At 43.8% G+C, this 13200-nt stretch overlaps 1 protein-coding gene across 1 annotated transcript in view; it reads left to right on the top strand.

Annotated features, from left to right (window-relative positions):
* Positions 1-13200, top strand: part of LOC131282772 (trafficking kinesin-binding protein milt) — a 78004-nt gene that overhangs the window by 14634 nt on the left and 50170 nt on the right. The gene's annotated exons all lie outside the window — the stretch shown is intronic.

Raw genomic sequence — 13200 nt, 5'->3', positions numbered from 1 at the left:
CACTTCGCACGTTGTTACTCAAATCGATTAAGAGTCAGGCTCCGGCCACATCATTTACGCGGCCTTTACGAGCTTTGAACCATGTTTTCGGATATGATCCGTCGAAGTAGGTTCCAGTGTACCAACCTATTTTTTTTACCATGATAGAAATTCACCCGCGAAACACCATAACGAAAGAGTGGATTATATTTTTTGGGGAGGCAGTGGAAAAATGCCGCTTACAAAGTTAACCTGCGTGCGTGGGAAATGGCTGCGCTATCGTTCGGAAAAGGGTGCACCTATTAATGGTGAAGAAATTAACTCTCACCCTCCTTCGGGGACCTGAACCCGCCGCCGGTTACGTCAATCCGATTACCACTTAATGGTCATCATTAGGTGACCTTCAACTTGTCGTAACGTTTGGGATACAGTTCCATAAAACGGGGTGGTTTGGCGTGTGAGACAATGTACGGATTTTCCTCATCCCCAATCCCCCGGTGGTGGTGGTAATGTGAAGAAATGGACTGCACTCGATTAAAGTACCCTTGCGCACCGAAGAAAGTGCTTACGGTGGGTGCAATTCCTTCAATACTGCGTCAAATTCCACTGACCTACTGACTGTGGACTGGGAAAAACATTAATTCAATCTCACGCAGGGAGCCCGCCGAATCATTTAGTGTAATTTTCTGCGAGCTTAACTTTCATGGCCAGTTTTCCATTATTTTAATTTTTTTATTTTCTTGATCGTTTGCGCACACGACGTCCAGCTGAAGGTGGAAGCCTTCGGGTAGAAAATAAATGTGCATCATGGCGTGAACGAACCGCGCGGGGCATGGTGTATGTTTTTATGCGTGCACTTGCTTGTCCGTCCGTTTGTATTTATGCATTTTTTCACGATCGTTGGGTGTTGTTTTTGGTTTTTTGTTAGGATGCTTTGAGTTCCTGTTTTCTTGCTTTTCAAAAATGAAGCTGTTGTATAATTTTTCACCTGCTGGAGATACATTTGGTCAATGGTTTGCTGAACGTATGTTGATCGAAAACCTTGGATTGAATGATTAAATTAAATGTAACATGTAGGTATGGTTTAATTTTCCCTATAAAGCAGTCCATAAATTTATTGAAAGCTTGTTTCCATCAAAAGACAAAATAATGTACATTCCATAGTTGGGTTTGGGTTGCACACTTTAAGGTATTCCATTAACTGGACCATTTGTCATCGCTCTGCCCTCGATGAGGTTTTAGAACATTAAAGTGAAGCAGGGGGTAAAAGAGTCCGGCTCGAGTAGAACTAGGCTACATTGGAAATGAAAAGGGTAAACGACATTCATCAGTCATCAGTCTGCACTTTGACGCATTACGAGGCCAAGTGCGACCGATATGTTGGGCCATTTAGACCGATGGTGGTTTTGGAAAGGGGTTTCTCTCACTTTATGATTAATATGGGATGTTATACAACTGTTATTTTCTTGTATTTCCTCTACCTAATAGTCGAAAAGAACTTGAAAGCGATGGAACGCGGTATTCCAATCGATAGGCAAATTTCCTTCTCAACCGTCGATTGACAGTTTGGCAAAGTTTGTGTGCAAATTGTGTGTGCCCTATCTAGTTCGCGTTTCGCTTATGCTTTTCTATTCATTTGCCCGCCTCCGAATGTTGCCGAGCTGGAGCATTGGCTAATTTCGCGTGAAAGAAGGAAATTATTGCTTCTCGATGGTTTGGTAATGCGCGTTACTGGGTGCCTTACTGCGCGAGCCGTTTTTGAACGGCTCAACGACAGCTAATTGAAGGTAGCCAAGTGTGACCCCAAAGCAACGGAACAGTCCCACTCCGATGGAAGAAAGGATTTTGTTTTTTGGGCGAGTTAATTAGCACGTAAAAGCCCATTTTCCTGTTCTGTTTATTATGCACCTTATGCCGGAGCTAATCATTATGGAAACTGATTGGTAATAAATCGCTTTTCAATTATTTGTCCTTTAAGTAAGGAGTAGTAAAATTGGTTATAAATCAATTGAATAGCAAATAATACACCTGACAATAACAATATTATTTAAAACCATTAATAGAATCCAATAATTTTCATTTAAACCAGAACCAACACAAGGTTTTCGGCATATGTTGAAAACTGTTATTGTTTACGCCACCATTATTTCAATTATTGATTTTGAGACCATCAATGTGTCAAATAAATTAATGCAACTTAAAAATTCGTGCAAGCATCGTCACGATCGCCATTGACCGAGGCGTGAACGGGGAACGTCGTGCGTTTTAAAGCTAGTAATTATACAATTTCGTATGTTTTTTGTGTGTGTCTTCCCCAACATAACGGGACGTAATGAATGCTCTTGAGCAGTTTTGTGACCCGCGCTTGGATTTATGATTTCCAGTACGTGAAGATCCCGTCTCACCGTCGTCGGTGGAAAGAATTCATTATTTTTAAAAGCGATTGAGCAGCATTCGGGAGACGATGGGGGATCGTCATCAGTCGCCGAGTGGCATTAGAACCACTATATAATTTTTCCGCTCCTTTGATGAACCATCGGAGGGCCATCTTCTGGCCATTACAGACCACCGATGTAACGCATGCTTCCTGTCTGTCGTTGTCGTTCGCTCCGATTGGGCTAATGGAGCATTAACGAATGGGTCTTACTGGGTGGGCAATGGAGGATTTTTTTTTCGGTTCATTTAGAAACATAACCCTCCCGCTCGATGAAGATGTTGCAATTGGTTATTAGTCGCATTACTTCATTATATTTTCCAGATCGCCCTAACGGCAATTCGTATTATTAATAAAGTGTTTGCTTCAAGGAAGTTCAATGCTCTTTTGCTCTTCACAGGAAATGTCTTCATTAATGCTTGTGTCGTTCAAAGAAAAATAGATTTTCCGGTTCATTTCATTGGGATGTTGGGTTAGGTGACCGCAAACAAATGCGGCTCTTTGGTTATGAATTTATATTATTTTAATGAACAAAGTTCCCCACTAAGTGAATAATAATATCACACACTGGGCAACATAGTTGCAAGTGGAAAACGATTGATGGTTTTCCCTTTCGAAAGCACCCTACCAGCGATTAGCTCCCGATCGATAGAGCTGTTTTACAGATGATTAACTTTGTGCAATAAATTCGCGCAAAGATAGAGGAGCTAGGTGGCCACAACGGAACCAGCATGAAGTCGTGCTCGCAAAACCTAACGATGCTGAACATTTCAATCAGGGCCGTGCAAAGAAAAAAAAACACACAAAACAAAGCCTCGGTCTCGGTTTTGGCGAACCAATTCGCAACACGGGTTAGCTTCGATGCTGCACTGCTCGGTTACATTCCGAAACGGTTTGGGTGATCTTTGGGGCGCAGATCGGCACAAACCAAAACCCCCGGCCAGAAAACGAGATCGAAAATAGGTTTATGTACGGCATAATATCCCGTCATGGTACGTCAATTCTTTCCGGCGCAATCCTCGATCGCGTCGGGAAGGAATGCATTATGGAAGTTCCCATCGGGAACAAGGCGGTTGAGTGTCGTTAGTTCGTATGGTTTGACCGCTCCATTACGGTTCCCCCCTTGTTCCCGAACGTTGTGATGACTTAATTTGCTACCGCTCGTTGGTCGGTGAAAGATGTGGAAAATTAAACCCAAGCCATTTCATCGCAAGGTTCTACCCTACTTCCTAATACTGCGCAGTAATCTCTAATTTTTTGCGACAGGGATTAAAGCTGGAAAATGGTTTATTTTAGGGGTTTTTAGGTCAACTCTCAAAATGCGAGTAACGATGGATTATTTGATTGGATCCAAATGGACAACCGGTTTAAACGATGGTTTTTTTTAAATCTGTTTGAATGTATCTGTATCACCTCAAAATCAAAAGGAATCGCAATGTAAGATAAGAACAGGAAACTCGATCCCCCAACACGCCCCCAATACGTGACTAATTGCACACCTTCCAATAAAAAGAACAAGGAGAAAAGTTTGCAATTACGGTCCCGGTTGATTTTGCAAATCATACGATGCAAGTCGCCCAAGCTTTATCGGCGATAAGAGTTGCATTCTAGAAACATCATTATCTGCGATTCCTGTTCAGCCCACTTTTTTCTATTTCCCCTTGATGTTATCCCTTTCCGTTGGGGGAAATTTTTGCAAACTCTGATAAGGAAAATTACTTTCGCTATCAAAGGTACGGTGGGATTATTATTGTTTGCAAAAAAAAACGAGGTGAAGGTGGCTGCCAAACACAGGTTGTACTTTTCGTAGATAACGAAATTACCTAAGCGTGAATATAAATACAATTATATTGGTCGCGAGCTCACTTGTGTTGCTTCTTTTACCTGTCAAACCAAGCGTGAAGCATAAAATGGATGGACGATTGAGCATCAGGATTTAGAAGTGCCTTCGGTCAAGCGGTGTCAATTGTCAGAACGTTTGTAAGTGATGTAAGCGTTCGCTTGAAGGGTTTCCTTGGGTTCTGGGAACCAAAGCACTCGCTTCAATGAAACCTGCCCAGCCCCGGAATGAATGGGAAACTTTGTCTTCACAAGTAAATATTCAATGGGCTCCTCTTGAATACGTTTTCTTTTGGGGAAAATGTGGGGAAAGAAAACCTTCGTTTCATAAGCCAGCCTGCAGCTGCGCAACCGGTTGCGGATTGCTACTGCACTTCTTGGTCCTCGGGGTAAATGATTGATTGCAAATATTGTTTCGATGTAGGTCTCCTCTGATAAAGCCCACAATTGAAGGCATTTTTCTCCACCGCAATCTTGGTAAAGTGGAACATAAAAATGTGAAACAAAGATATTTGGTGATTGTGATTCCACACGTTGGAGAAGAAGAAAAAAGATAACCAACCCAACCCTTAATAAACACGTTGTTTTGTTTTGGATTTTTCGGGTCGGGTTGGTTGCTTTTATTTTTCCGCTGTTGCTTTTTTTCGATAGATAAATGCAGTGGAATGTTTTTTAAAAGGAAGCCCATTGAATCGTCGAACGCCCTCTTTCACAATGTTGTAACAAGGTCCATACCTCTCGTTTCCCGTATCGGTTGGGGCAGAATTGGATGTAATCTTTGACCAATTATGATTGTCGTCTTTGACAGTGTTTCAGGTACACACGGTGCTTCGCATTGTAAGAAGCTGCAATGTTTGTGGAGATATACCAAGATTTATGCTTCCGAGCAATCAGTCGGGGCTGTATTTATTTACAAACTATCAGACCTTTGTTGTATTGTTGTGCCGCCGTTTTGTATACCTTGTGTGAGAAGATTTGACCATGCTTTATCTGTATGTCTTTACATAAAGAATCAACATTTTTGTTAAAAATCTGTTCGTTATAGCTGATGAATAATGCTGTGTCGTTTTTCTTGATACTGTGTTGGTAAATTTCCTCTTTTGTTTTGTTAAAGCCTACCATTTGCTTATTCCTCCTTTATTTTTACCTTATTTGCAAAAGATGCGATCATCAACATGACGCACAACGTACACATTCTTCGACCACATATTAGTTTGCCTTTCTGCGATCGCGTACAAGGTTGAGAGTGAGGTGTCTTTGGGTGTTAACATCAGCACCTTCATCATAAGTTCCCCCGCCTCCGAAAGTCCTCACTTTCTTCGCGTCACTTGCTCCGAGATCGGTACGGTTGCGATCGTTGGTTTGTGCTATTCAACATTCGCAACACAACACGCAGTCGATGGTGGTTGGATCCACGAAAGAAACATCTTAAATATGGCCAAAAATCAACACGCTGTCGGAGGTCTTTTTTGGACGGTCTGCTGCCGGAGGTTGGTTTTGCGTTTCTTCGCCATTTTTCTTGCGTGGCCAACGGTCTGACTGACAGACAGCCAGTCAGCCGAGTTCAAGCGAGACCATCGAGCACGGGCTCTGGGAGATTTGTCTATTTTTGCATACTTTGCGCTTTTCGAACCACGCAGTGTGCGCGCAGTGGAGCGCGTTTCATGCAGGTGTGGAGATATTTGCTGCCAACCACGACCTTAAAATATGTTGACTTTGCGAAAAATCAATTACCGAGCTGCGGTCAAATGAAATTGGTAGTGGTACGTATGCTACCAACATATTTTGAAACCTTCTTGTGCAAACTTTGCACCTGTGGAATATCGAAGTGGAAGTGATCTACAAACTCCCGCAAGACTATAAGGGGAGCTGAAAACATAGGCGCAGATATCGGAGAGCATAATTGATTCTATCAGCTTGCACCCCGTGCGTGTGTGTTATGCTTCGGTACATGTTCTACTTCGTTGGGCTGCTGGCTCTGGTTTGCCAAGTGTTGCAAATAGCACCATCGAAGGGAGGATAGCGATCTGAGTATCGATTCCCTCTTCGCGTGTCTATTCCCCTTTCTGTCCGTTCAGACTGGTTTAACAGGGTATTTATGGGCAACACCACCAGAAGGCTAGTCCACCCTACGTCCATACTGCACTTGATTTTCCAGTTCTTTTTTTTGCTGCATGCGACAAATATTGCAGCACAAGCATTCTGGAATATGCCAGGCAGGAGGCGAATGGTTAAATGGTCTGGCGTACAGCACCGTTATGGACCACATTCTATGCTTTGTCTTTAGTGGCATTCATTAAAACTGGTCTGGAAAGCAAGTTCATTTAGTTAGGGAGCTTCATGGATCAATTTGTGGTTGTCCTATGCTCCAGGAGTGGTATTTTATCCGCATAGTGTTGCTACATTGTTCTAAGATCATGTTTCTCCTTGGGAGTTTTAAAAGATAAAGATCATCTGGTAACAATCTACTATCGATCTTGCCTTAGCTACCATATGTTTGTTAGGGTATACCTTACCCAAAAGTGAACGTGTATACGCCCCATTCCTGGTAGCTTAGGTTTTGTGCGGAACCATACCAACATGTGGCGTTTTAAGCTTTAGGATTTCTTCGGCGTGTTCTACATAGCTTAACAATTCCAATCCCTCCCATGAACTAAATAATCGAACTCCCTCCCTACCAAATGTGGATGTTAAACCATAATGGATCAAGCTAGAAGTGGTAAAGAAACGGTTTTGCCAACATCAATACCCGCTGCACATTACAATTTAATGCACTGAAGCGATGCGCTTTAGTGACCTGCCAGGAATGCTAGCATTTTGTTCACGTGCTCACGTGGGAGTGGAGGGGCTTGATCGTAGGATACCGGTTCTCGAGGGTTGTGTTTTCCTCTGAAGGGGTTCTGCCGATTCTGCTCCTCACGAAAAACGTAAGTTATGCTGCAAACAATGCATGTTTAATGAGGTATTGGAAGTTCTTCGGCAAAGAACGGCCGGGTGGTGGTTATTATTCTTCCCATCATCACCTGCAGGGCTTGATGAAGGAAAAGTACTTTTGCCACGACGACGGTTTGACTCAAAGATCGCGCTGAGTGTTTGTATGCATCCCGAGGGACCGAGAAAACCAATCGTCCGTACCTTGCGCCGGCAGCGATGAATCATATTTCGTCCGGTTGCAATGATTCGCTGCATGTTTATGAATCTTTCCTCTCAGTCGAGAAAGATTCCCCTCCCCCCTCCCCATTCCGTACGTGTTCGAATCTCCAAACGATCGCCAACCGGTTGTTTTTATACCGACCACTTCACGTTCTTCACCTCGAGTGACTAATGCCGGCCGGTAGAAGTTGAAGTCAATGCTGCTAGAAATGTAAAGAGGAGGGTTCCAAAGGGGTGACGGGTCGAGATGGGGGAAGTAATTTAAATGCTGAACACATCACCTCAACCTCACGAAGTTTGGATGGATGGAAGTGATGGAAGTGGAATTGTGTCCAGTCCACACTGTGTCACACGATTCACTCGCACGAGGAAACATTAAATCATAAATTCACCGTTTTCTACCTTTTACCACCGACGAAGTTGTGGTATGACGGTGTGACCCAACCGGTGGCCTTTTTGACGTTTTGTAGTGACAGATCGAGCACACCACAAGCCCGAGAATCAAAGTAACAACCCCCCAAGGGTTCTACCATCATTTCCCGGCGTGCGTGTTCTGATCGTTAGAAGAAAGTAATAATGGAAAAGTGACTGAGTAGCCGGTGGAAAGTCTTACTCATCAAAATCTGTTGTCGTCGGTGGAACGACATGTTACCAGCATGTTAATGGACCTATTATTAGCATCAAAGGAAAGGCCCGACGGACGCAATGATGCGAGTAAGGTGAGTCGTTACTGCAATTGCATAAGATGAAAAAGGATCTCGTAACGATGGAAAAGCACGAGTTATTACCCGAAATCGTGGGCAACATATAAAGTTTTCTCACTTTACTGATTTTATGATATGCTTCTTGGGAATGGGAAACCAACTTTGCCAACTTTCAGTGAAGAGACGCAAACATTTCGTTGGCAAGGGTTCAAACCAGAACTCCCTAACCTTAAACCACCACTGCAGTAAGTTTTTCCAACCGACAGTGGTCAGCAAAACGAAAACTTCGGTGCCAAAATCCTTCGCTGCACGCAATGCATTTGTTTTGTGAGTCGCTTTTTGACATTGGCACAGTTTTCCACTCCCAGTCGGAGGCTTGTTGGCTCGAGAGGAAAACGCAAAAATCCCTCCGGGGATTGTACCACACACCTAGAAAATGGGAGGAAAATGGGGTACGTGTTCAAGTGTCGCGTTACAAAAATAAATCCGTCTATGGTGTGTGCAGTATCGTCATTTTGTATTGGAGCATTCGTTTTTAGGAAATTGTTTTCTTTTATTTTTATTACTTACAAAATAAAATCCTATTTTACATTCTGTACAGGATCGACTGTTTAGATACTTTTTCGGGGCTTCATATCAAATTATATTCACAAAAAGCTGTACTCTAATGTTTATGTCTAGACACGATCGATTTCGTCGATGGTTAGCAACGAAGCTTAATCCAAACGATTACCACCATCACTAGGTGGCCACGACCGGTCAATCTAGCAGTGTATATGTAAACGTGCAGTATAAGCGATAAGGATCGTAAAACTGTGTTGGTCATGGAGTTTAACACCCTTTTTTCGTTGGAGCGAAGTTTATTCTCTTCGACAAAGTTTTCTGCGTAAAAATATCCCATTCGATAATCAGTATTGACTTGTAAACAGATTGATATATTTATCGCCAGCTCTCTGTTTGCCCTGAAAGTGACCAATAAGTCAATATCTTTTAACTTTTGATTTGTTGTGGAACACTTTGCTCAGCGAACCTGCACTCGATGAATAACTGTGCGGCCCCATCCGTTTGGTGACAGTCGAACACATGTTGGTTGCGAAGCAATGGAGCCGCCTACTTAAAAACCCCCAATACGCTCGTTCGGTGGAATGTCTGTCGAGTGGCAAGCAGTCACTTTCAGGCCATCGTAGCTGTTGTGGAGGGGAGGGGGGGGGGGGGGGGGGTGTCTGTTGGGGCCACGATTCTCACTGTCGAGTCAGCTGGTTCTGATAGTCGCCAGCTCTCAGACGCTCTTGGTTTTGTCTAACGTTCGTTCTCTTCCGTTTCTAACGTTGGTTGCTTCGATTCCAATCGTGGAATTGATAGCGATAGAGAGCTGTTAGAAGAGAAATAGAAGCGAGCATGGCGTTGTGTTTTCTCGCCTCCTTACAGCCGAGAAACGTGGTAATCCAACTCCTGGGGAGTTGTTATTTATCGTTTATATCGTTTCACGACCGTTTAACTGCCAGTCTCCCCATTGCTCCACAACTTTGCTATCACACACTCCTGCTGTTGTGGGGGCTGAACAGTGGAGAGAACAGCTGAAATGGAGAGCACGCGTTCGAAAGCGACAACAAATGGTAAAGTTGTGCCTGAGCAGCGTGAGGGAGAAAAAGAGCCACGTCGTTTTGCTCCACGATCGATGAGAGAGCGGCGCCGTTGGTTGGAATGCGTCGATCCGGCGGCCTTTTTGCTCGCAGTGCTTCTCGAGCTGTCAGTCGGTCCGGTTTTGAGGTTGAGGTTAGGATTTTCCGCTACCGTTTGCAGGACTTTGATCGTTCGTTCGCATGCACATTGTTGTTGTTGTTGTTGTGTTGTTGTTAATTTGTGCGTGGCCTCTCGTTGCATGTGTATTTCTGAGTGTTTGGTTTTGTGATGGTTTCCGGCTCTTTGTCCTTTGGTGAAGGACATTACCGGCAGCTTTAATTGTGTGGGTTTTTTTTTATTGAAACGTGGTGAATCCTGCTCGTCAATCACATCCGTTAAGGTTGTGTGTGTGTCCTGTTTGTGGTTTTTCAATCATTCAATTTTACCGTCGATGGGTCAGCGCCGGTGACGTCCGGCGAGTGAGTCAAACCCCAATCCGGCGTAAGGCAACCCGCTCCACACCATCCTTTGTCCGCGACCGCGGGTCCACGGCTGATCTGTCAAACCGCGTGTGCCTCACGTCTCTCGCCGTCATGTGATGCTACGTACGCGGTATTAATAGAAATTCTCTGCACACCATTTGTGTGTACGTGTGCTCCTTCCTTTGCTGCGCTGAACGGACGGACGCACTGTTGGTGTGCTTACATACGCGGTTTCGGAAAACGGGAAGAAAGCATTACGCGGATGTGTGTATCCCCAGCGACGAAATACAAATACCCGTGCACTTTAAAGTGTTCGATGTTAAACTTATTACAATAATGTTATAAAGTTTGTGTACATTTTGCGCTCGAAAATACGAAATTGGGAATATCCTTTTATTGTTATACAGTTGGAAAAATCAATCTATTTGAGTGAAAACAGTTCTAGGTGTCAGTAAAAAAAGGATTGTGTCATACCCTGCAGCGTACAGTCAGTGTGGTTGAAATTTCGACACAGTTTTTATGCCACCTCTGGATCTGTTTTGGTTCGCCGAGCCACAAAGTTCACGCGAAGTAAAAGTGCACGTTTAGAAGTAAAATTAGAATGTCGAATTGTTGAACCGGTGAAGTGAAGCGAAAAGCAAAGGAAAAAGAACAACCGATCGCTTTCGTCTCAAAAGAACCAGCTTTGCGTGAAAGTGAACTTAGCAGCGGGGGTAGCGAGTACAGATAGATCGAAGACGTCCGATTCTGTCTCCTTAGCAACAGCAGTATTTCACAGTCAACGTCTGGTTACGCGTGTATCAAACTTTTACCATTCCTACGGTTTGAAGATTTAACTAATTCCGGAAAAAAGTGGCAAAACACATACGAATACAAAATCAGCTGATCGCGGTATCCTGAGCAGCAGCAGCAGCAGCATCAACAAAATCACGTCGGTTAACGTCAAACTGAGAGAAAATGTTGGAGCATTGTGTTGTGACGACGACTCCATTATTTCAAGGACAACAAAGTGCGCTTGTCTTTTGTGTTCGTTGGAAAACAGCATCGTTGGACCACCAGTGTTGCCAGTTCGTCCCTAGTGTTGCACATTTCGAACGCACATGCGAAGGTGTTGTCCATTTTCAGTCGTAGAAAGCGATGACGGAGGAAGCTTAGCGTCATTGCGATAGTTGAATGTCGTTCGATGTAGTTTTTTCACTTTTCAATTTCATTACATTACGTTATTCCCTCTGAAATGGACCCACGTGGTGGCGACTATCGCTTGTTTTTCTTTTTCTTTTGCGTTGTCTCTCTTTACACCCGGGGCCTGGGGGAAAGTGGAGCTGCCGGGGGGTTTTGATGGAGGACAAAAATCCGATCCGAGAGAAATTTGGGGCCGGTAAGGCGGCGCGTTGTCGGATTCATCCAAGCGATGAGGGAGAAAAATCAACACGAGTCGCGCCAGATGCGTCTTAGTTGGTGCGTTTTTGAGATGGCCTTGGCATATGCGCGCCACATCATTCATGCAACCCCAATTTGCCATTGATTTCTTTTGGACGATGCAATTCCTGCAATGGGGGGTGTGGCTGGTCAAATAAAATGGATGCAGTTTGTTCGACGATGGCGAATGGCGGAAAGCGAAGGTGGGAAAGTGGTGTTGTGGGGGAGCAAAAGGAACACCAAAAGTGTGCTGGTACGCCGACGCAGCAGCACCTGAATTCATAGTAAAACATGCAACAACATAGCTACCACCACAACACGCCGGTTTCAATCCAACATTTTCCCTGTTCAATTTTCACCTGATACGCGCCAAAAAGCATTGGAGAAGAAGGAAAGCAAACGAACGTAGTAGCAAACGTCAAAAAGTTTCATTTTTTCACGATCGAATTGAGTCTCTGGTCGTCTGTGGAAGTGAAAACGCCACGTTTTCTTCAATCTTCAGACTTGCATCCGCCTACTCGCGTCCGATAAGATAAGACGCATGGTTTCTCACCTTCGACTGTGTGTGTGTATGTGGTGGTGTATCTGTTTTGTTGTAATCGCTACTGAAGATTACCCCGAAGGCCTAAGATGTAATGCCACCGGTTGAGATAATTGATACCTCGGTCATGTTTGGATCGTTTTCAAGCTCAAACGAACGAACTGATGACGCTCGTTTAACACCTCCACTGATGGTGATCACCTATCAATACCATGTTGATGATAAACACACACGGATATGGCGGACATATGAACATCAACCGCGGGGTCTTGTGACTGGATTTGATTCTCCTCTAAAGCTGTGTGTCGGGATATTAGAAGACGATCGTTTTATTTGATTCATTGCCTAACCAGAACTGCTGTCTGTATTGTGAATGATGTCATGTTTAAACAACGTTTGTTTTCTTTTCTAATAACACTTTGAACGTAGTTCTCTCAAGCTTCTTCTTGAGAGGCATTTTTTATCATTCTACAAACAATTGTTCTTTTTTGTGGATTTACGAGTATTTGAGTGTACCATCCTTTACTGCGTGTTGTTTGTTGTGAAGACAGTCATATATTGATCCTAAAATATGGCGGTGCAATTTGTCCCTTGTAATATCTTCAGGGTTCCTGTAGAAGTCATTTTTGTAATGCTCAAACATTTTCCCTCAATTTGTAACCGTCTCTTAAAAACAAATGTTGACCAATGCATCGACACCTGAAACAACACATTTTACAGATGTGAAACAACCCGAATGAAATGGGTTAAAGACGGGTTTCCGGTTACGGTATCTAGGCGTCCCGCGAAAGCACCACCGAACGACGCTTTTCCGCTTTTCTGCTCGCGGAAACGATGTCAATTACATGTTTGACAAATCCATTATCATAACCGCTAGCCATTGTCGCGTGTTTCATATTGGGCGAGGGGGTCATTAATTTTTCTTTTTTCTGCTCTTTTCTATTAAACGACCATCAGTTTCAGATGCTGTCCACCCCTTTCTATAACCCTTGGAGGGCGGAAATGGTCGGACGGCCATTAGGAAAG

Source organism: Anopheles ziemanni, chromosome 2 (genome assembly GCF_943734765.1).
Source record: "Anopheles ziemanni chromosome 2, idAnoZiCoDA_A2_x.2, whole genome shotgun sequence".
In the NCBI taxonomy this organism is placed as follows: Eukaryota; Metazoa; Arthropoda; class Insecta; order Diptera; family Culicidae; genus Anopheles; species Anopheles ziemanni.
The sequence above is the reverse complement of the archived record's forward strand: the minus strand, read 5'-3'. Positions and strand labels throughout refer to the sequence as shown.